The sequence below is a fragment of the Falco rusticolus genome, chromosome 7 (genome assembly GCF_015220075.1).
Source record: "Falco rusticolus isolate bFalRus1 chromosome 7, bFalRus1.pri, whole genome shotgun sequence".
NCBI classification, from domain to species: Eukaryota; Metazoa; Chordata; class Aves; order Falconiformes; family Falconidae; genus Falco; species Falco rusticolus.
The window spans coordinates 10,593,561-10,616,487 of record NC_051193.1 but is presented as its reverse complement, the minus strand read 5'-3'; the positions used below and the strand labels follow the sequence as shown (position 1 = coordinate 10,616,487).

The following is a 22,927-nucleotide window of genomic DNA, read 5'->3' as shown; positions in this document are numbered from 1 at the left end:
ACTCACACTCCAACTGACTCCCTAGCCACACAACTTCCCTTCCCCAAATTTAGCCCATTAGCCTTCCCAAAATAATGAAGCTTAACACAAAGCTAAGGTACAGGGCAAGCATATACACAGGCACACAAAAAACCTCCTATGTGTAAGCCTTTTCCATGCTATAGTAAGTCCCTTATCCAGACCTGTCTTACTCCTGAGATTAATACCTAGCCAAATACTCTTAGTCTCAGGACTAAGATTCTTATTTTGCACCATTTCAATCTCAGGATTGACAAAATATTGTTTAATGGATTACTTAATTCCTACCCAAAGCCTGGAAATAGATGAAGCAGTGTAGGTTAATAAAAGCAGCGCTGTTCCCTGTGCCTAGCAGAGTAAGGCAGCAATCTCTCTCAAATGTGAACATCTGGTTTCCCTGCTCCCATCTCTTCAGCCATTATTAGACATTAAAAACAAACCCACAAAAAAACTCAAATCACAGCAGGTATTGCTCTACAGACCACATGCCCAACTGCAAATGAAGAAAGATACTGTAAAATTTGGAAAAAAAAGAGACTAAAAGGATTATTAGCTAGCTCTAATTAACACAAACCAATCTCATCCTCTTGTCATAAGCCTCTTTCCTGTGTCCGGAATCTATTTGTTCAACATCAAGAGCAGTCTTTTGTTAAGTGTCCAAGGGTCATCAGCACAGGGTGATTAATTTCCCATTTTACAATACACACTTACTATCAACCAATTCACTTGTAATACGATACAACCCTGCCCTCACTTGTCAATAATGTTTTTTTCCTTTAAAATATTACTAATGGCAAACAATACTTAAGATACCAATTTGTAAAATCCAAACAACATTTTCAAAGGAGCTGTCATGGTGCTATAATAAAATAAAACTCACAGACCACGTCTTGAGTTCAAGTAGCTACATCCTAATAAAGTTAAGAACTAACAGTCAACTTGAATTACAGTGCAGCATGTACGCAAAAGCATATGTATGTTTATACTCAAATTAAGTCCTCTAACAGGTTCTGGGGCAGCTGTTTCATGTATGCATGAGACTTATCTCAGGCTCAAATATTAACTTCCAGAAATCCTTAGCAGACGTTCTAGATGCTTCTTCAAATGAGTAAAATCTAGTTTATACCTTCCAATATAGTTTGTTGCTTGAATATACATTTTGGCAGTAAATTGTGGGGAAGCTCCCAATGACAGCCAGCCCACAACTGTAAGAGTGAATATTCACTTTGGGCGCTTAACTAGAAACTTCTTGAAAAGCCCCAGTTTTTAAAGGACAAGTAAAACCAGAATTTTCTGCAGAAATGGGGTCCATCCCAAAGGGTATCAAGCTGGACAGCCAAAGCACCATGAAAGTTGCTAGTTACCTTCAAAAACAGAGATGTATTATACGGGACCAACAGTGCCTCCAGATGATGCACAGCATCAGGTGAAGAACAGTAGGGAGAGAAGAACAGGATTTGGGGACTATTTCACCCCAGTGTGTAAAAGGATAAACACTATGGATAGCTGTCATCGGCACCGAAATGCCTGCAGCCTTCCATATCCAGTGGGAGAGAGCAAAGCCTCTATTGATTCCAACAACTCTTGACTATAGCATACGTCCTAAAAACAGCCTTCTCCAGCTTACTGTTCTCCTGACTCTCAGGGCTGTGTTGTTTTAAGAACTACATTAAGCAATGACAGTTTCAGAAAGTAAATATCTCCAAGCCCTAGAGCTGAGCAATAAAGCTCTGCTTCTCTCAGTACCCCCCAAGCCACAGCACCTGTACTGCATTCCCAAAAACGCAGTAGAAAACTATGCATGAGGCCCAAAGCACCACGCTTGTTGTTATGCTAATAAATATTATTAAATATTTCCTAGCATTTGCAAGCCAGGTAGTTATCCAATGCATATTTTAATAAGAGCATGCACCAACCTTAACTGTTAAAGACACAGGTAGTGTTGGAAAAACTGGCATTGAGACCAAGATCCAACAGACACCTCCACTCTAGTTTTGGTCAGAGCAGCTTCAGTGTCCAATTAATGTGCTTTTCCTCTCTGAAGAATACATCAGACTTGCTTTTCCCTTTAGGCTCCCTTCTGCAAATGCTCCTGCCCTGAAGCTCTAGGTATTGCAGACCTACCCAGGGAAAGCCTGAGTTGTCACCTTCTTCCACAAACAGAAAACTCCATCAGACACTTCAGGTTTCCTACTGGAGAACCTGTGCTAACCCTGCTCCCTGTGGCACAGCACAATGGCATCTGCCACTGTGACATTAAGAATTATTTCTTCTTAAGTGCTCCTTTTCTTTCAACTCACAAAACTATGGGAAAACATTCTCCTCTAACAAATACTTTAGGTAGTCACAGAACATGCTCATTTTACTGGAGCATCCCTTCTGAGGCATGACAGTCTCAAAAAAAATGCATATAATTCACCTAGCAAATGCAATGATGGAGTCCCTTGGTATGGCATCCCCAGAGAGGAAAAGTTAGAGCTGCAGCTCTGCTCCCAGGACACCCTATTACACTACACATCCAGGCAATGCCTCACAGAAAGTAAAACTCCAAGCAACAGAAAATACTACTTCTCTAAATCAGTCAAGAGAGAACACTCATTCAAATCTCATTTTTAAATTAATTAAAGCATCAAATAATAAAAATCCAAATAAGCCCAGTTTCCACCCAATTCCACTACCTCACCTTCTGGGTTTGAGCCTTTCCACAGCTAGCTCATACTCAAAAAAAGCAAACTTTGCAAACAGCCAGCCCACTTCGCACCTGAAATCATTTCTTTCAACTGCCTTTACAAAGTGGCCTTTCAGACTGGTCCCTCAGGAATCGAATGGGTTAAGTGCCCACAGGTTCCAGCCTCCCCAGTAAATCATTTATTACCCCAGCTCCGGGACAAGCAGCTACACAGAAGTGAGAGCCCACGCTGTGCAGCTGTTCACCAGCCAGGCAACTCTCTGCAATTATGTTATAGCACAGGATTAAGCTTGGGGAGTGGAAATGCATCCCTTTATTGCTGGGGTTTGGGTTTGTTGTGTTTTTTTGTTTGTTTGTTTGTGTGGGGTGTTTTTTCTTTTTTAAAGTTATGCACCTATTTTAAATATTACAGAGCTCACTAACATGAAGTTCATTTAAGTAGTAACCAGTGTATGAATGAAATGAAAGGATTATCATTATAAGCACAATTATGGAAATACTAGACCAGAAGGCAGAAAAAGGAAAGGGTATGAGAACACTGCTCCTAAACTCCAGTTTAGCCTTTTTTTTTTTTTTTTTCCCTAGATCCTTCAGAGGCGGCACACCCAGAAATCAGACATGATGCCAAGGCTGGTTCCCAGGGAGGAGGTCAGGTGAGAAGGTTTTGCTGCCAGTGCTGGACCTCCCTGGAGATTTCTCTGCTGCTGCTGCTGTGCAAGAAGTCATCCCTTTGGTCACCCCCAGGAAGGGCCTGACATCTTCTTCAGCAGCAAGCACTGCTCTCTGCCAGCTCACCACATTCCATCAATTAGCAGCAAGTTAAGCTATATGACAAATCAAGCCACAAATTGCTTCTCTTACATGACAACTGGTGTCATGCATTTCTCCTTTAAACACACACATACATTTAGCTAATGAGCATTGACATTCATAACGAATTTGGAAACCAGCTCTCAGCCAGCCACTTATTCATTCCCAATAAAGCAGGTTTCATTCATAATTTTGCTGAAGAATTTCTTTCTCAAGCTCTGAAAACAGGTATAAATCCCCTGCCCAACCCCACTGAAAAAAGGGCACCCAAATAATTGCAATAAATACTTGTCTCTCTACAGTAACAGCAGTTCATGATTAATCCCCCCCAGCTGTTGCTGCAGCTTGGTAACGCCAAATGACTTGGACCCGGTTTTATTAAAGCACTAGTCTTCCCAGGCAAGACCACAGAAAATGTGAGATGCTGCAGAAGGTAAGCAGGTTAGAGACAGTGGGAGGGGAAGGGACAGCTTGCAGTGGTTTTCCTCCCTCCCTCCCTCGAGAGAGCTCAAACATGGCAAGTGCCCATTTCCAAGCAAGACTCTCGCAGTTTCTTTGCTTCAGGCTAACAGTTTTTGCAAATTCAAGTCTTTTTGGAGAGGATGGGTGTAACTCCATGAGCCAAAACAGCTACTGTCACTATTGCAATAACCATATATTCACTCTTAAGTCAGATCCATCCCCTGATCTGCTTCGCCATACCAAGAAGCTGGTGTTAACAGAAAAACAAGCCCAGAAGCCTCAATGCCACAGCTGCTGCAGGACAGACAGACGGCCATAGTGCCAACCGGGAGGTATGCCTGACCAGCAGCCGGTGGGACCTGAGCTCTGATCCTGACCGGCTCCCACAAAAATCCTTGAGCTGTAACCATGTGTTTGCCCCAGGACATGAAAGTTGTATCTTAAAATAACAGGGAAAAACAGCTGATGTTCTAAGTGTTAAGTGCTATTTTATACCATGGCACATGGCTGATGCAAGAGTTGAGGCCACCCCCCCCTTTGCTTTTCTTTTTTGCTTCTACCACAAATAAATTGTATTTTATGGCAAAATACCTTGCCAAATTTACTTGTAACATGAGCTCTGATATCAGCAGCCCCTCCTGCCGTCAAGCAGGTAAGCTGGGCAAACCCTTTGCCCCAATCCCCTTGCCTCAACCCTTGCTTGTACCTGACAGAGCTGCCAAAGCTTTTAACCTTACTTTAACTGCATGAAGCAGTACAGGTGGCTCCAAGATGTCCTTCAGGTCGTTCCCACACCAAGCAGGGAGGAGCAGGGCAGGTCACGATGCTCAGCTCCTGGAAGAGAGGGAAGAAGGAGTCACCAGGTGCAAGGGACAACACAGCTACTGGGGGTACCAGCACCCAAACTCGCATGACAACACCTTCACCAAGGGGGATGGAAACTATCTTCTACCTTGCTAGCCATACAGGAGACGTTGCCTTCCGTGGTAGTCCCATGTGGTGACCTACCCCAGGCTTCCATGAGCACACATGGGGCAACGACCACACAAAGTATAGGGCTATCTATAGACCCACATGAGCATCCAGCACCATCTAAGAATAATTGTGCTGTTGAGTTGTATTTGCTACTGTCCTGCTATTTGGTTTATCCCCAAAGCTGTTGATCCGCTGTCCATAACCGCACCCCCCAAACCTCTAAGCTGGCCTGAAGTCCTTTACATCCCATCTTAAACACAACCCCTCCCAGACAAACTTAATCGAACTATTTGTGATCTCCCTTATGGCAAGGTATTTTAAAAGGAACAAGAGTGCCAAAAAGTAGATGATGGCAGGTGACAGCCAGCAGATGAAGCCCAAATCTACCAGGAAATCTCTGCCAAACTCTTCTGGGCTGCCTGCACTTTTCCACAGTCTGATTTCCTGTTCTGGGTCAAAACTACTCAGTAGATTCATCCAAAGGGATGAATCTGATCTACCGAGCACACCTGGAAAGAGCAGTTTAAGTGGATTAAATGTCAAAAGCAGAAAAAAACCGGGTTGTGTTTTAGCTGATTAAATGCTGTGTGGGAGATTTTATTGGCTAAATCAAAGTCATCAGAGCACCTTAGGCCATCATTTGGTTACCACACCAGGAAAGTTTGCAGCTACACACACAACACTGAACGCAAGCGCACCACACCGACTGCCCCCTCCTGTTTTACCAGACAGAGGAGACTCTGCCCCTGCACTCTCCCCGTTGGGAAAGCATCTGTAATCAGGGAATCTCACAGCCTGAGCTAAACTGCTGAGTTCAAAGTGCAATTACAAGCACAGAAGTAACAATGGCAAAACTAGTTACTGGCTGGGAAATCAATTGTATTGTGTGAATTAGCTGGCGAACATACAACACTGAAAGATAATGCATTGCACAACAAATCTCACTCATTCATCTACACAAGAACAGCATCACCTGAACATCTCAGTGGCGGTTTTAACAATAAATCTTAAGAAAACATTGTTTAAAAGTCTTACACATTCTGTTAGTGGGTTCCTGATGAGAAATGGGGAGAGTATTTTGCAAGGCACTACCAGGTACCGCACGCAAAGAGGCATTTTACTGCAAATATACATTATTTAAACATAGAACACATTGGAAAAAAAGGAAGAAGTTTGCCCTCATTCCTCTTAAAGTATCAAGATTGTGCATTAATTTCTTCATGGCAGTGTCACACATTTCTGAATTATATTCTTATGGGAAACTACTGGACCTTAAAGAGGAATTACCTGAACTCTTAAATCCCAGCCAAGACCACACAAACCCTCTTTGGATTCATTAACCAGTAAAAACCATCCTTGCAGTCACAAACAAACAGACTGGAACTTCCCTCTAGCATTCCTGTAGCATTACTTTCAGAACCACATTTTAAAAGATGGCTACGGTTTGATAAAGCAATGATTAACTACGTTAAGTAAGCAACATAAACCCAAGGCTCCTACTACCCATCCTGTGTTGATCTCCAAGCAACAGTTCTCTCCAAGGCACATACTACAACAGTACAGTGGTTTCATTAATTCATGAGACACTGATAATTTAGCTTTTAATACCATACTTGTAACATCTGCAGAGAAAGCAGGGTTTACCGCTATTCCTTTGAACCAACGAGCAATACAGGCATGGCTAACACAGCAAATAGTGAGTATGCTGTAAATCACTACAGGTTTTTCATCATATCCACTAAGGAATGAGGGTGTGCATTTGGAGACACTTGGCTGCTCATGACATGGAAAGTATTAGCAAGAGGAGAAAATCAGCTGGTCACACAGATCATAAAATTCTTCCTCTGAGCTTTTTTCTTGTTTATTTTCATTCTGTAGGATTTTTTAGATTGCTACAGGAAGAAGCAAAGAATATTAAAAACTCTTAGATACATATTGTAGTTCCCTATGTAAAAAGCCTGCACAATCAGTAAGGCTGTTTGCATCAGAGAATCATTCCCCAAAGAATTAATTTCTGCTTCCCATGAAACTGCTACGAGATAACTCCCGCACGCCTAAGCACACCCATTTCAGCAGAAGGATCTCCTCATGTGGATTTCTTCTCCTCTTCTTCCTTTACTGGAAAATCATTACCAAGTGTAGTCAAACACTGATGTAGCTTCTATTTTCTGAATCTTAAAGACTGTTTAAAAACTGTGCTTCATGGGTGAAGTCATACTGCTTTGCAAATAAAAACCTACTCTGCATCATCACAGGAAGATGATTACATATTGTACCTTTATAAAGAAAACTGTAAAAAGCAGCTGGCTTCCTACCTGCTCTGCCAACATTCCCATATTCTGACCTTTAACTCTGCATAACTTCTGCCCAAAAGGGCCTATAATCACGGTATCACACAGTGCTCAGTAAAGTAAATGAGAATGTAAAGAAGAGTCCTTTGACTTGCCTTTATACAACCTATACTGCTTGGATTTAACAAAAATAGGGGGGGAACCCCATCTTGTTTGCTAGGACAGCATATTCGATGTCAGATTGCTCATGGTCTTGCCCCTTACACACCGAGACAGCTAAAGCAGAAATTACCCGTGCCACTGACTAATTACTGAAACGTGTTTGGGGAAAAGAGAGGGGAAAAAAGTTTAAGGACAGCATTACAAGTATTTATGCCTTTAAAAAGACATGTGGATTATATATGTAAGCCCCAAAAAAAGGGAAAAAAAAAAAAAAAGAAAAAATTAATTAAAAAAAAAAAAAAAAAAAGAGTCCAGCAGCTTGGAGGTGATCGGCATCTGATGTCTTCTTTTACAGGCAAAGGAACCAAGCATCAAAAGGTACTCTCTCTACATTTCTGAATTAAATGAATAGCAGTGATTAACACGGGGGTGGGGGTGGGGGAGTGAGGGGGTGGGAAGGAGTCATCCAGTGTTTAAAATCAATTTAGAAGCAATCAGTTGGAGCTCTCAAACACACAGACTTAATAGAGGCCCAACACCTGGACCTCAGGGTTTCCAGGTGCTCTGCTGGTTCATCCACAGTAAACACTGCTCAGCATGGAGGAAACCAAACTTACTCTTTTTCCCTCTGAACACAAAGCCATTTCATTTTTCTGAGAAGCTTTGGAAGTTTTGTTGCTCTGCCACCTGATTTCTTTGACACATCGAAGAAGTTATCTCACCATCTGGTTGTAATTGCCATCATGAAGCCTTCAACAAATTCAAAAAACAGCACCAAAATCAGGACATTAACGGTCTAGGAGATGAACTGCTGATTATTTGGGATTATTTGATACAGCTGGAACCTTTGGATAGCCAGGACACCCAAACACAGCCAATCCCACAGCCACAGCACCCAAACAAACCTCTGGAGTATTTCCGAGCTTTGGCTGTTGCCTGCTTAAAATCTCCTCACAATTTCATATCAACTGATGTCAAGGAAAACACTGCTTCTCCTCATCAACTCCCAAACTTCTGGGTGTACAACTACATGTTGCCGTTATCTTTTGCTTTTAAGACACGGCCTATACATCTATACCATGATATTCTCATTACAGGACACCCTTTTCCTGCTTATAATGCATCTCCCAAGATAAACTGGCTCACAAGACCTTCTCAAAAGTCTGTCCCATGGTCTGAACTGTGTTTCCCAGTTCCTTAGGGAAGGGAGCCTGGACACACTCCTCAGATAGTCAAGTGACAAGGCCCAGCCAGCACAGGGTTATGAAAGGCAGGTCCTGCCTGACAAACCTGATCCCTCCTGTGACAGGGTCCAACTACAAGCAGCGGGGAGAAGTCTCACAATCACTAGTCCTTGGTCTTGTCCAGGACCTCAACTTCCCAGATGTCTGCCGGGAACACAAGGCAGCAGAGAGGAGACGCTCGGGGGGGCTCTGGGCCCAGCGGCTGAGGGAGCGGGGGAAGGCACCCGCTGGCCTGTGGCCTGGGGACAGAGCGGGGCTGGTGGGCACTGGTGGCTGGGGGTCTGGGGCACGGCAATCGCAGAACGATAGGAGGAGGGGGTCAGCAGAACAGCTGCCCCGGAGCCCCTGAGGGCCGGCTTCGGGCCGTTGAGGAGCCGGGTGGGCAGAGTCCCGGGGGAGGCAGCCCTGGGGCCGGGGGCTCCGGGCAGGCTGGGCGCTCTTCGGGAAGGGAACGTGAAAGGTGCTGGAGCAGGCCGGCCCCACGTGCCGAAAGGTGGTGGGGAAGACCACCGGCCTGGCTGACCAGAAAGCTTTGGCTGGAACTCGGGGGGAAAAGGAGAGTTTACGTCCTTTGGAAGAGGGGGCAGGCAACTCAGGAGGACTACAAGGATGTTGTGAGCTTATGCAGGGAGAAAATTAGAAGGGCCAAAGCCCAACTAGAACTTAATCTGGCTGCTGCCATAAAAAACAACAAAAAATGTTTCCAGAAACAGATTTACAACAAAAGGAGGGCTAAGGAGAACCTCCATCCTTTACTGGATGTGGGAGGAAACATCGTGACAAGGGGTGAGGAAAAGGCTGAGGTACTGAATGCCTTCTTCCCTTCAGTTTTTAATAGCAAGACCAGTTGTCCTCTGGGTACGCAGCCCCCCTGAGCTGGAAGACAGGGACGGGGAGCGGAATGAAGCCCCCATAACCCAAGGGGAAATGGTCAGCAACTGCTGCAGCACTCAGACACACACAGGTCTATGGGGCCAGACGGGATCCACCCCAGGGTGCTGAGGGATCTGGGCGAAGCGCTCCCCGAGCCGCTCTCCATCACTGACCAGCAGCCCTGGCCGCCTGGGGAGGTCCCAGCAGAGTTACCAGATGTGACGCCCATCCACAAGAAGGGACAGAAGGAAGATCCCAGGAGCTCCAGGCCTGGCAGCCGGACCTCGGTACCAGGGACGGTTATGGAGATCACCCTGAGCGCCACCACACAGCACATGCAGGACAACCGGGGGATCAGGCCCAGCCAGTGTGGGGTTACGAAAGGCAGGTCCTGCCTGATGGGCCTGATCTCCTCTGTGACACCTGCAGTGCTTAGGGACATGGTTTAGTGCTGGACTTGGTACTGCTTGGTTAACAAGTGAACTCAATGGTCTTAAAGGTCTTTTCCAACCTAAACTATTCCACAATTATGTATAAAAGGAAGAATAAAAAAATGTTTTGCCTAAAATCGGCTTTGCTTTGGTCAGATGTAAATACAACACGGATCCACTAACCACTCCATCACACCAAATTTTTACCAGCAAAGCTGAGGGCAGACTGCAACTCATCACATTTGACACACACACAAGGTTTCTCTAAAAATAAAAGATGGGTTTTGTTTAGAGGGCAGCACTGACTTGGCAGACTGGATGAAGAAAAGCCAAGAATTTTAAAACAAAAGAAAGTAAAACATACCCGTATTTCACACAACGGTACACATTGCAGAGCAAGCAATAACATTAAGAGGTTAACTGGAGTCCCATTAATCCTGATTACCAAGAGATGACAGACAAAAATTCTTTCATATACATTAAATTGACTTTTGAAACTTAAACTCTTTTGACAGTGTCGCCTTGAACTTGTAGACAGAAATATTCCTGTGGAGAAGAGAAACAAGGAAGCACCCAACCAAGAGCACTTCCCTGCTTACTCCAGCCCTGGACAGATGCAAATTTTCTTTCTAGAACTTAAGAGACCTGCACAGAGCTAAGTTTTGTGTTTGCTTTTTATTTCCACCAGCAATCACAAAGCAGCAAAACAAAAAGACTGGGGATGCTTCACGCCTCTCTGCCTTGCCTCTTGGGAGCAACCTGAGCTCCATAAACTCCTCTTGTGCAACAACAAGCAGGAACCTGCTTCCCCACAAGAAGACAAGGTACCACAGAGACTCTGCAAACAGTGAACCCCCCTGACCGCTGAGAGAATGGCCCTGCACAAGTGCTCTTGGAAGGCATACAACTGACATTTTGAAGGCTGAAGCAAGACAAAAAAAAACCCTGGAAATAATCATGGTTTTGTGACCCATTACCATTTTTACTAATAATAAATTAGTAAATTCGATCTTTAAACTGAAGCATGTCACAGCATTCATCCTAAATAGCAGCTGCTTCTTTCCAGACAAGTCTTGTAAAACCACATCACGACTGAGATAAGGGCTTCAAACTGTTTCCACAAGACCATCACAGCCGACTGTCTGCGGGAGATACTAAAACATAACTCTTGGAGAATTTAAAATCTGAGCAACACTTTAATTAATTACATTGATCCACCATAGAAAGACCACCATCCCTCTTGTTACTGGGAAACAGTATCTGTGTTTAACTAAAAAACAAAGCAAACAGCAGCAAGCTGCAGCAACATTTCAAGCTCACAGCTGCTCACAAAACACAAACTCTTAATTCTGCTGCAGATTCTTCTTCCCTTATCTTTTTTTGTTTGTTTGTTTGCTTGCCTTTCCCATCCAGGGAGCAAAGCCACAAGAACCATCTCTTGCCTACCATGACATTCAGGTTACAAACTGAATGCATTGTGCCCTTTTGCTAACACAGGCCAAAGCTCAATATATATCCCCTTCAGAAGACCTGGAAACAGAAGAAGCACAAACAGTGAAGCCCGGAACTACTTCAACATGGCCATCATCAAAAGCCACCAACACAATGCCGCAACACAAAGGAAAATGCCACTTAACCACAGTCCAGTGAGCAGGACAGGCTAAACGTTTCCTGGGAAGGTGACATGTCACACCCAGAACAGGAGACAACCCTGAAAAAAAGGCAAAGTGGATAGAAGCAAGAATCATGCAAAATTTTCAGTTGGGAGGGCCCTTTGGAGGTCATCTGGTCCACCCTCCTGCTCAAAGCAAGACCATGACATCCTCCCCATGCTCCCATTGTTCAAAACTGTCCCAGTCAGCTATGGCCTCTGTCTCAATTCCCACATGTAAAACTGAACTATGTAGGCTCTTCAAGCTCCATCACCACAGGAATGAAGTCAGAATCATCAGCAGTTGCAAGGCACTCCAACTGCAGCTGTGTAGCCTGCACAATCAACTTCTTTCATCTGACTTTCCCCACCTACAAAATTAATTTTCATTTCCACATAGGTAAAATAAATAAATAAATAAATAAAATAAACAACTTTTACTGTAATCAGAAACCTCGTGATAAGGAAGGGAACATGCACATGTTGAAATGACGTATCAGCATATAACGTTGACAGACACATTAATACAAGCTTTCTCCTCCATGTTAAAGATCACCTTGGTATAAAATACAAAATATAAAATCCTGCCTGCCACTGCAGCTCCAAGCCAAGACCAAGGTCCCTCCATGCCAAGCACCATGGAGGCACATGGCAAGAAGCCCTTTGCCATCATGTTTACAAGTTAGACAGATAAATGCTGGGAGGGGACACAAAGGACCAGAAAATGAAGTGACCCGCCCAAAGCTTTACAGATGACTGCCAGCACAGTCTGTAATCGGGCCAGTATTGCCTCTCCACCCACACAGCCGCGACATCCCCACTTTCTTCAAAAGCTGGCTGCCTCCATCCACTGCCGTGTGGCTGCCCTGCACTGCTGAACACCAGCTGAGCAACTGCGATATTAAGTCACTTTACTGCTTGAATCAACATGTCATTGGAGTGGTGCAGCACTTAATTATATAAATTACGAGATGTGTATAATGGTCCTAAACCAGTAATGAAAGAGAAGGTCTAATGATGCAACAAAAACTTGCAACCCAGTGCCCAGATTACGGGTGGGTTACACAACAGCTCAAACAATTAAGCATTCAGGCAGCTAGCTGCAGACTTGCATAGTGCAGATCACGTTTTCCCAGAGCCATCATCTGACTCCAAACATGTGAGCTCCCCACAAGCACACACTACCTACCTCCCTTGCCTCAGAAGCTCGAGAGTGAAGGTGAGCTCAGTGTTTGAGCAGCAGTGCCATCCACAGTAGAGCAGAAGAGATGCTCCAAAGCAGTGTCAGCCCTTTTCCCAAATCCCCCTCCCAAATTCACATTCAAACTCAACAGATAAATGTAAAATCTGTCCTAGCAACCCCTTACAGCTCAGAAGTAGTGCTCACTCCTCTCAGCATTAACATCCCAGTGAAACCTGTTCCATTTACAGCTGGGGTGACTTTTGCACCACACTGTGTGATTTAAATCCCAGCTGCAGCCTCGTTTCAGAAAGCATTATCAGTACAGGGTCAGAGAGAAATCACCCATAGACTCTGACAATAAAGGCAATTTAGGTATTTTATGAGTACTCAGCATGAACCATTTATATGGAAGAGAATGTTCCTACCCAAACATTTCTGAGTGTGGTTTTTCAGGGGTTTTTTACAAAATAGACTCAAATACTTCCAGAGAGTATTGATAATGCATAAGGCAGAAATCATTTGGTTTGAAATATTCTTTTACAGTATATTGACCTTTTATGTCAATAAACACAGTACCAAATTGCAGCTTAGCAGCCTAATTTTACCTTCCTTTTGTAAAGTACTCAGATGAAAAGCACTATACCAGCATCACAGCTGAGAAGCATTATTTGGATTGTGAAAAGCAGTTAAGTGTCATGGTCAATCCACATGTTCAATATTGAGGAACTCAAACGAAAACTGACAGCACCAAAACTGCAATGGTAAGGAAGTGTGATAGTATCAGCTTAGATGCTACTTACAAATATTTGCATGTACTCGTTCAAACAAAAACCTCAAGAAGAGATGTTATGCCTTATTTAGAAACCCTTTAAAATGTCTAGTATGTCACTGTTCATATTAGAAAAATATCATACTCTTCTTCCCCTTTCACCTGTAAAATAAACTATTAATTCTATCAAAATCCGGATTGGGAACTTTTAATTTCCACATATTACTTCTCCTGCACATGGTCACTCCTCCACACCCCTGATACTTTCCCACCCACACCACGATGCATGAAAGGCAGAAGTGATGCTGGCAGCAAAGCAGGCAATGAGTGAGGCATGGTGTGGTAGTGAGGAGAGGCAAGCTCATACGATTTTTCAGATATTCTTGAGGAGTAACTGAATGAAGCCCCCCAAAAGGGCCCACAGCTTGTTCCTGGGTGCATTAACACATGTGGACTGCAGTTACAAAGGGCATTGGCACCTACTTAGTTTTGATCCATTTGAGCTCTTGCGAGGCAGGCAGAGTACCTAGGCACTTCACAGCTGAAAGCCACAACACTGTCACACAAGTATCACAGAGTACACAACAGCAAAACTCAGAGAATTAAAATGCATTTGCATTTTGTTTCCACTATGTATAGAACAACTTTTGCCAAGGCAGACGGTAGTGCAGGGTGCTGTTACAAGCCCTTTGTAGCTGCAGCAGCTCTGCAGTTACTACATCAAGGCAGATGGCCGAAAAGCACCAGCATGCAACCATAGAGCATCTTTTACCCTGCATGCCCTTCAGCTGGTTGCCTGATCTGCATCCTATATGCTTGACTTTTTTTTGCCCCCCCTCCTCTCAACAAAAAAAAAAAAATGTTTGCATTAAGTTGATTCCCCCCCCTAAAGAGGCAGACATTTGCAACAATAGCATCTTTCAAGAGGCAGGTCATAGCAATGCAGTATATTACAAGCAGAACAGCAAGGGACATTACTAAATAGCATTAGCACAGGGCACAAATTATGCCCAGCATCCAAACAGCTCAGTGCTTCCGTAACTCCCGAGTGTACGCACGGGAAGGAAGCAAGCTTTTGCCACCAGCAAAAAGATTACTGAAACAAGTCAGCAAATGTCTATATAACCTGCATCTCACAGTCTGACATCAAACACAGCCTAAAACTCACTAAGCCTGCTACTGCTCTGCATTCATGCAGCAAAGCGAAATCCTGGCTGTGCCTGCATCCTCCCATGTGTTTCACACGGAGGTGGCCTGAGTGAGGCCTACTTATTATTTTCTCTGCAAAGTGTGCTCCTCCCTCCTTTATCGTTAATCAAGAGTTACAACCAGTCACCAAACTAGCACTGCGATGACTTCACTACCAGCTGCTAGGCATCCTGGAAAAAAAAACAAAAACAAATTACAGTAAGGCTATTTTGCTGACGTATCTGGCCATACTTTCCTTCACGGACTTCCTGCATCTCTCCTCCCATCCATCCCCTGAAGCAAAGAATCTTTAGTCAAAGCAATGACAACGGTTTTCGCCCGACAGAACACCTTCTCCCTCCTCACCCACTCCAAGCAGGTACAGCAAAGGAACTTTTTGCTCAGCGCAATGAGCAGCGAAGGAAAAACAAGTTAAAGCCAACCCTAATAGCTGGGGAACGCCCTTCTTCAAGTGCACCTGTAAAGGACCACTTGCGCAACACCGCCTGTCAGCAGGAGCTGTAGGCACTACCCAAGCATGCACGGGGCAATAAAGCAAAGGCACTACCCGCATTTCCACGTGCATGTAGGGTTTCCAAGTGCCTATCTACCCGTCTACACCTATGCAAGTGATGATTCACCTCTGGCAAACACGGCCCCAAACCATTTGGGCCTCCCCTTTCCTGTATGCCTTTGACTGTGGCTAATCTAGTCAGTCATTGCCTGCCTTCTCCAGAACCTGATTGTCATCCTGCATAGCACCAAATAAGGTTAGCTAGGAACAAAACAAAACAAAGAACAAAAAAAAAAAGCCAATTAATATTTAACTGGTCTTCCTAAGCTAGGGGGTATCTTCAATGGCATACATAGCCTTTTCAATACTTTTCAGGACCAGGAAAGTTTCACTCCTTGCTTTGCTTCAGCCTGCTTGTGGTAACACATTTGGTTAATACCTGACCCAGGACTTCTTTTACTATGAGTAGGGGAAAAGAGACAAAGGAGCACGTAGACTCGATGGCCACAGGGAGCACAACGCCAGTGCTAAAGTCTACCTGGCCAACAGCCCGTACCATAGGCACAAGCTGTCCTCGTAAACAGGCTGCGGGAGTTACCCTGTTCCACAGTCCAGACCCAGCTGCCGTCCCTGGGACCGTCCTGCACATGCAGGAACTTTTCCATACACGTGATCCAGACACATAGGGTGCACAGAGCAGCAGCACAACACCAGGAGACTGAGGCTTAGAAAGCATCACCTCTCTGCACGCATAGTGCATCCTGCAGAGGGTACTGGATGAGCTTTTTGCAGCCACGCACAGATGATTAGTAGTTTGCCCCTACAAGAAAGCTGTAATGCCACAGATTTAATCATCATCTACCTGCCACACCAAGAATGTAAATAAATCCCCTATTCAACAACATCAAGGAATAGCCTTAGCAGCAAAAGTAGCACTCTATAAACTGTCATTTCTTGAGACAAGACAATGTCCCTACCTATGCCCAGACTGACTGGTCCTCAGTGTCTAAATCACTGATCTAGTAGCGCAATTTTAGGCCACTAGTTTGCTCAACACTTTTTTTTTTTTTCCCTAAAGAAAAACATGTTTTCAGGCAGGGACCATACCACAGTATTTAATATTGTTCTTACCTTGGGTCAAATACCTTATTCTCTGTGCTTTTCATCTGTTGATGCTTAAGTTAGCTTTTTCAAGATAACAATTTTACTTTTGTTTCTTTTCTCCCCTCGAGGTACCCTGCCCTTAACAGCAGCAGACTTAAATCTAGACGTTATTCCACAGATAACATCTATTGCTAAACAACATTTTTCTGATCTATACTTACAAAGCGCTCCAACCTATACTCAATTAAAATGCTTGCCATGACGTCTAAGGGGACGTGTACTTTTTCCATAGCACGTTTAAGACTAGAAAGCCAGACTCACACCAGGGAGAACAGTGATACTCTAATGCCAATTTAACTTCTGTGTGTCTACACACCAATAAGAAATAACACGCTTTAGATAAATTAACAAGTGCTGTCATTTCTACAGACAACAGAAAACAAGGACACCAGAACTTAATGCCTGCCCAGAAATCTAAACAAAGAATGGGTTTAGATTAAGAAAAGTATTCTGAGATAATCACCACATCTTCCCTGATCTGTTTGACCTACTTCCTAGCAGCAGCAAACACTCATAATGTTGTTTCCCCCACCAAAAGAAAAATGCAAGGGGTGCAAGCGTACAGCATAAACATTTAGCACTGGTGGTTGCTGAGGATCACAGATAATCCATCAGATTGTAGTGATCAGTGTCACAGGTGAAGAAAGCCTCCTTCATTAGAGTTACATCCTCATGGAAAATCTCTTAAACAGCCAGCTTACGAAAGGTGAACAAATCTTACAGCTCTTAGATCATCCAGTAAAGACCTGACACTTAACAGTGCCAAGAAAAGATACAGCTAAGCTTCAGAGATGCTCTTCTGCAGATAGCTGCAAGTCTCTCCCCCATCGAGGGCTTTCTGTTCTGGTGAGGTTTCAAAAACTGGTTTAAGCCAAACTCAGTTGTGACCAAGAGGTCTTGTCCACCCCAAAGCTGCCACCATCCACCAGTCTGACGCTGGCCGGATCAAAGGCCAGCTAGGCTGAGGCTCATGTTTCTTCTACCACGTTAGCTTTCTGCTGGAGCTGATTCCATGATCCAGGAGAAGCAGCAGGAGCGCTGGGACCAGTACAAACAGAACCCTAGGTCTTCTCTCCAGGCAGCCGAGTAGTACAACCGGACTTAGGTCAGCTGCAAAGCCCAGCGTCCATGGCAGGGTGAGTCGACTGAAGGACCCAGGGGCTCTCCCCACCAGCATGCTACCCAGGGACAAAAGGGAAGGGCTCTTTATTGACATCTAAATTCTTGGGGGTGACGCAAGAGGGAGAAATCTCCTGAGAACTTCAGGTGGAGGAAGGACAGCCAGCAGAAGCCGATTAACTCCTAAGCAACAGAGATCTGTACATGTAAACCTCCAGAGTGGCAATGGACTAGCAGGTATGCATGTGATTAAGGAGGAATGGGAAAGGTGGTGTCAGACAGAAATAGCAAAAAAGATGAAGTTTTTCCAGTGTTTCTGCAGGAGATAAACATCTACCTACTGATTTCATTTATTTTTGGGTAAGAGGCTGTTTCTGTTCCTGGCCTTTTTTGGGATGACGTTAGGGTCAGAAGAAAGTATTAGGATCATTTGAGTTCTATTGCAGGTTGAAAAATTTCACCCCCATTTTCCCCTCAAGCCCATGACTTCGGGATTAGGCCTATCTCTAAACGCTTACAGGAACAATTCAAAGTTGGAGACCAAGCCAAATAACCCCAAAGGATTTGTCTTCAGTAACTTTTCCACAGCTTGAACTACAGCTGTTTTCCTTTGCAAATTTCACCTCAACCGCCAGAGCATGGGGAGGGGAAAGGAGCAAAGTGCTACAGTTGGAAACAGAAAGCCCAATACACAGAGATGCAGCAAAAGATCAATTCAGTTTTGCTGCCAGCAAAACTCTGCTCACTAATGCACTGATCTAGCTTGTCCAGTGCTTCACCGAACACTTGAGGTTGGACTTTCTTTTTTAATCCTCAAGGCTACACAACAAAGTTATGAGCTAACCAGGACTAAAAGATTTCTCTGCCCCTCTGGAACCAGCATGCAGTTTCTCTGACCTATTTTAAAAAAGCATTAGTCTCCACTGTAAGTAAAAAACAGGTTCTTTATTTGAATCTTGTATGCCCCACCTGACCACAATTTGAAGCTCCTCTGCTGGCCCTAACCATTTCTTAAGCAACCGAGGAAATTAAATACAAAACATTGAACAATGCAGAGGGTCAGAGTTAAGCCCAAGACAAGGAAATTGCAAGTTAAGCCTCCCACTCTGGCCTTGATTCACCTTGCTTTGTTCAGCTACAGCTCTGTTCCCAGACCCTTCCTCTCTCCTAATGCCCAAGAGCAATAGGACAAAGAAAACAGCATGGTCTAAACACAGATGGCATTAGTTCCTGTCAATAGGCTGCGTTTTGACGTAAATCACAACAACACTTAACAATTCTTTCTACAGTTTGCATTATTCCAAGAAGGACAGAGTAAAAAAGACCTGGGGCACCTGGAGGGGAGGTTTCCCATCACCCAATTTTACTCCTCTAAGAACTGAGCACAGAAGCTAGTCATCTCCTCGCTGTCTACAGACCAGTTTGTTTTGGCGACCATAGGGTGGAAGAAGCACGCTCTGGGGGTGCCCATCTTCTCACTGTTTGTGGAGGTCTGCAGAGCTAGCTTGGCTAGCACTTGCCTGAATTTTTAGCTGACTGACATCGAACAAGATGGATCTCACCCTCCTCCAGTAATCATCAGTCAGTTGCTATGAAGTAAGCACCTGAGTTTCCAGCACAGCCAAGACCTCAATCCCCCAGTGCATTCAACATTGCTCAGCAAAGTCTGCAGCGGTTTAACACTAAGCGGGTCACCGAGGTCAGTGGCAATACTCATCTGGCTGTTATTAGATCTGAGAAGTAGCCCTCTGCTGCATTAGAAGGGCACAGAGCTCGCTCAGCCCCTTGGCAAGACCAAGGCACAAGAAACAGAGGGAAGGGACCAGGCATAGTGCAGTCTGCTCCTTCCACAGCTACAGGAAATTTCTTTTCCAGTTTACTGGGAAGGTGCTGAGACAGGTACACTTACATTGCCTTACAGCAGATCAACTACATCTCAGTGCTTCCAAAGGGAATTTAAGTTAAATTTTGATAGAAAAGCCAGCAAAGGTTTCTTCAAAATGTTTATGAAAAGTGAGAAATCTGAACAGTCGCAGATCACAATGCCAAAGGATCAGAGAATTTTCATAAATCCAACCTGCAAATTATTAAAATAGCAATAAACAAAATGTGTAATGTAAAAGGGTAATTGATATCATGGGAGGAAAATTACTGTCTTGGAAACTATTATTTTCACAGCTACTGAAACGATTGGAAATATATGGAGAAAGAACATGGCATCTGGGGTTTTGTTTTGCTGTTTCCCCATACAATTGGTGACTTTAAAATGCAGTCACAGTATCCTGAGTGAGACAAATATAGGCAAAACCCAAGTATGTTTTGTTATATAGCTTTTTATGTATCATCACAGAACAGATATCTATCTAGCAGCGAGACACACACATCCACATGACAGCTACAGATCAGAACTCAACAGAAAATTTAAAATGCAGGGCTTGGAGTAGCTGAGCCAGGGTCACATTTGGATGTCATCAGTTCGTAAATCCACCTACGCTATTCAAGTTCTGAAGCACTCAGGGTGGAAATACTGCAGTGTAATGAAAAGATTTACAAAAGAAAGATTCTTACAGTCCTGCTCGTCACGTAAAATCCCATTACAAGCACATCTGGTTTTGTACTTCCAGCAAGGCTCCTAGATCAACGGTGTGAGAACATGCAGCCGTGTTTGCCTGGTGGTCTAATTGTGCTCCTTCCTCATCCCCATGGTGATGGGGACCTTCGCTTACTGACATCTCCAACACAAGGAGATAAAGCAGCAGAACAAATCACATGTTCCACTACCTTGCAGAAATAAAAATAAAATGTGAATGATACTTATCTTCCCATGAAGAAAGATTACAAGGTGCAGTGGGGAAAAAGAAGCAGCACTGAAACACTGGCAAGCTATTTTTCCTAATTAAAACAAGAAGCAATCTTTAAAATAAAGGCCTCCAAGACAGTCATTGCTCTTCACCAATAGCATACAAAGTTTACAGTCATAGTTTGCATTTGCAACTCTAGCAATGGATTAAAGAGAAGTTTCACGAGATTGTACAGAAACGTACTAAAGAGCACTTCAAAATTTCTGCATGAAGAAAGCGCATGTATTACACAGAAGGGGAAACATGAGCTAGCTATCAAATTGCTGCTACAAATACAGGAAACACTAAAAGCATCTTTTATTTTCAATATAGCATAGGAGGGACCCCACATAGGACACAACTGTTTAATTAGAAACAATGCACATGCTCAAAGTCTACAGCCTGTCTTCTGATTCAGATACAACTGATTACCTGATGGGGCTTCTCCAGAAGGTTTCAAAGAGGGCCAAACTACCAACCCATCACTTTGAAATGCAGTTCCAAAAATTGCTCCATTTCTTCTTTACATTGTCTTTCAACAGGACAAATTTTCTCACGGTACAGTGTAAAAAAAAAAACAAACAACTAAAATCTTAGATGAAAGACAGAAAACGGCACCATTTTGGGGACCGAAGATGTGCAAAACATGCTGGCGAACTGTTGTGGGAAACATCTGCATTAGACAGGGAATGAGGTCCACTTTGAGGACCCAGCGGAGTCTCTGCTTTGCATTTCTTTTCTCAGCTGAATGTATTTGCCAAAACGATGCATTTCTTAATGCTTTCCGGCTGTATTCAAACCCTCTCCCCTACTGCTGGATTTTACTCTTCCAGGAACATCTCACACTTCAGTCACTGGTAATAGGTCTTCTATCACAAAACCAGAGAGTCATCATTTATTTGCAGTACTATTTTCACAAGCATCCAGAGTGTTAACAAGCAGCATATGCATAGGGATGAGGAGATGGAGGAAGTTTATAAAAATGTTTACTCACTATGAAAGTCATCTTTTAACTTCCCACGAGTATGATTACACACACACTTGTGGTAAGGCAGGTTGTATTATTCTCTTCTCACTTGTCCAATATTTGCTATTACTGGACCTGGCAAGGCAGCATGTGACAGAAAAATGCAGCTGCATTTTTGGCTCAGAAGCCTCTACAAGAGCCTGTGAGTCATGAACCAAAAGACCCACATAAAAGCAACAGAGAAGAATGCAGATTCAGTATTCTTTTTATTGTAAGCATGTGTGTCTTCACTGGATGGTCCTGACGCACATAAATGATTAAAACAATAGTCATTTTGAAGTGATGAGGAGCAAAATATGCCTTCAGTCAGGTAACTTGAGCTCCACCTGCCCAAGGCCACTTTACACAGAACTGAAAGACTACCACTGACCACAGAGCATCTGAGCGACACAACATAATACATGCTGAGACATGCCTCTGAGCTATGCTTTTCTATAAGACTCAGGGTAATGTGTCGGGTGTTTTTTTTTTTTGTTGTTGTTGGTGGTGGTTGGGTTCGTTTTTGTTTAATTTCTCACTATAAGCCCAGGATACCCTTACGCTAGACACATAACGCTGAGTTCTCCCGCAGTGCTGTCTTGCAGTAAAACATCCCTCATCTGCCTGTTGCATTGCAAATGAAGTTTACAATGCAACAACTTGTGTCTCAGATGTGTCAGATTTCTCCCATTATAAATATGCTATTTTACCACTCTTACCTCTCAGGACCAATCAAATGTTTCAAACAACTTTTTTTCCTTCTTAAATGAAAGCAATACAAACACACCCTCTTCCTACACTGCTTGGAATGGGTATGATAAATACAAGAGAAGGGAGCGTGAGAGCAATTTGGACTGTGGTCTGCAGAAGAATGTCTCAGGACTCCTCTTATCACCAGCTCAGGGACACTGTCAGCCAGAAGCTGTTCCCACACTACATCATGTTGGCTGCCTCCAAACAGTAGCCCAGCACCAAGCCAGCTCAGCAGAAGCAGGCTGGAGGAAAGCAGTAGAAAGGGAAAAACAAGGTGCCAAGAATTTCTCTTCAGTGAAAGTAAACACCTTAGTGTCCATCCTCAGAAGATGTTTTGTACTGGGTGGATGGAGCATGAGAGGAATGAATATTAGAGGTGTACAGAGCCAGCCAGCATCACACAATGCTGTTAATGCAGCTACCAAAGACTGCTTGCTCTGCTTGGTCCAACTGCTCCGTTAATGTCTAACGCTTACAAAAGAGATCCTTTATGTCCTTTACTCCTCCCAAATACAAAGCTGAAAAGCCAACAGCTTGTGTTTCTTCCCATTTGAAAGGGCTCACCAGCAACCTAGCTCTCACACCCAGCTTCACTCCTGTTAAAAACTAGATTTGATCAACATTGGCCACATAAATTTACTCCATACTGGCATGCATGATGACCAACTACCACAGCAAGCATGTGTCCTACCTCTCTGGTACATCATGTTCCTAGGGAGGTGTTGCTGTTACAGGACAATGTGACGCAAAAGAGAGGACCGGAGGGAAAGTACCCCAAGGCAGCC

General features: G+C 43.9%; 1 protein-coding gene across 12 annotated transcripts in view; it reads right to left on the bottom strand.

Annotated features, from left to right (window-relative positions):
- AKAP13 (A-kinase anchoring protein 13) overlaps window positions 1-22,927 on the bottom strand; it is a 224,658-nt gene that overhangs the window by 167,041 nt on the left and 34,690 nt on the right. For all 12 annotated transcript variants that reach the window (XM_037396022.1, XM_037396024.1, XM_037396025.1 and 9 more), the window contains exon 3: window positions 4,717-4,813. The gene's annotated coding sequence lies outside the window, so the exon portion shown is untranslated. The remainder of the gene's footprint in view (window positions 1-4,716; window positions 4,814-22,927) is intronic.